The sequence below is a fragment of the Micropterus dolomieu genome, linkage group LG19 (assembly GCF_021292245.1).
Source record: "Micropterus dolomieu isolate WLL.071019.BEF.003 ecotype Adirondacks linkage group LG19, ASM2129224v1, whole genome shotgun sequence".
In the NCBI taxonomy this organism is placed as follows: domain Eukaryota; kingdom Metazoa; phylum Chordata; class Actinopteri; order Centrarchiformes; family Centrarchidae; genus Micropterus; species Micropterus dolomieu.
In genome coordinates, this window is record NC_060168.1 from 35,604,110 (window position 1) to 35,606,022 (window position 1,913).

General features: G+C 41.0%; 1 long non-coding RNA gene across 1 annotated transcript in view; it reads right to left on the bottom strand.

The window, feature by feature from the left end:
* LOC123957370 overlaps positions 1 to 1,913 on the bottom strand; it is an 8,192-nt gene extending 6,279 nt beyond the window's left edge. Inside the window, exon 1 of the long non-coding RNA XR_006821779.1 lies at positions 1,853 to 1,913. This is a non-coding gene — a long non-coding RNA (uncharacterized LOC123957370). The remainder of the gene's footprint in view (positions 1 to 1,852) is intronic.

The following is a 1,913-nucleotide window of genomic DNA, read 5'->3' on the forward strand; positions in this document are numbered from 1 at the left end:
GTTAACTAGAAACAGCTCAAAAGTAGCTTATCAACTGCCTACTGTACAGTGAGGAAAATAAGTATTTGAACACCCTGCTATTTTGCAAGTTCTCCCACTTAGAAATCATGGAGGGGTCTGAAATTGTCATCGTAGGTGCATGTCCACTGTGAGAGACATAATCTAAAAAAATAAATCTAGAAATCACAATGTATGGAAGTGTAGCATTGGCATTGCAGTAGCACCGAATGACTGCTAAAAGGGTAATTATCTAGAGTAAGTAAGAATTTAATATCACTTAACAAACAAACATAGCTAACAGCGCCCTTTTATAAAATGAAGAACATAAACTACCGGATGTAAAATGCGTGGCTTGGGATATTTGGGAACTGCACCGAGTTACTAATCACAACACGTAAATGAGAGTAATGCTGCATTCATGTGCTCCTCGGATGGTTCCATTTCCAGAGTTGGAGGTCGTTCTTACGACTTTAGTGTGTTCATGAGCTTTAAGTCATAATGTGGAAACAATGGGGTTGTCGCAGTGAAGTAATTTCCCCTGCGGTAATTTGTTGTGGCTCAACAGCGCGGTAAACGGTATTATTGCCATTTTTGGTGCCATATAGCACAGCAGTGTGTGTGTGGATCTGTGAAATCTGCTGCAGGCATCCAACACACTACACTCGTTATTTAGTGAGCTTCAAATGAAGCTTACTGTTCAAACAGTTTGTCCTTCAGTATCTCAACATTAGTCCACTGGGGCGTTTCATGTACCTCAGGAGTCAGAGGTCGGAGCTGGGAATGACGTCACACCCCCGAGTAACAAGTCAATAAAAAGTTGATTAAAGAAAAACGCATTGTGAGTATTTGCTCATACTAAACACAGGATTTCATTTCAGAAATCTGGTCACCTTACCACAGACAGCAGCTGGACAGCACTTTGTGTACGAAACTTTCCATGAGACACAATAACACAGAAGTGCTAATAAACAGTAACTACAGCTTTCGCCAACTGTTGATACTCAGAGCAGTCATCTTGGATCAGTACATTCGCTGCAAGTGTTCACACACACACACACACACACACACACACACACACACCGCGAGAAGGCGACTTTTATGCGATAACATGAATAAACACAATTCGCCATTACAACAACTGTATGAACCCAAAGTAAACATGTTGCTGTAATTTAATAGCAATAAACGGATCAAACTGATGCTGAAATAACGACATGATGCAGATTTTTTAAACATATGAACTGATGCTTTGTCAGGTCTGTCAGCAGGACAAAAACTTCTAAAATGTTTGTTTTCTGAATGGAGCTCGGATCAATCAGGGCTATGCTATGCTAACTTAGTACAACGACAGCTGGAATAAAGTTACAGACACACGTTTTCCGATCTCACCAGGTAGTTCAACCTCCTCGTTTTCTTTTCTCCAAGTACTGTCCAGTTTTGTCTGTTCTTTTTATATAAATACAGAGCTAACGACGCTAACAACAACACTGGAACCGGATATGCACGGAAGCTGCTGAGAAGCTGGAGTTTAGATAAATCAACGTTGTAATCCCAAAAACTAAAGTAAAAAGCTAATTGAATAAAAGCAGTTAACTCCGAGCTCCTCCCGCGAGTAAACGGTGTAGTTGTCAGAGCAGAATCCGACCGACTTCGGGTGTTTATTTGTCTAAAGGTTGCAGCGCTGCTCCCTGCTCCTCTCCCCCAAGTTTAGCAGCTCTCAGCCGGCCGGCAGATTATCAATCGCAAACAACATTCACAAAACTTAGATAACCAAAACAAAGTGAGTCGATATGAATAATGTTTCAGAAAGTGGATGAAAGCTAAATTATTGTTTTTTTTTAATGTAAGTTACCGTAGGACGTGTGTGTCTGCCGATGTACTCCACCTTGTGTTCTGGCATCGATCAATAACCC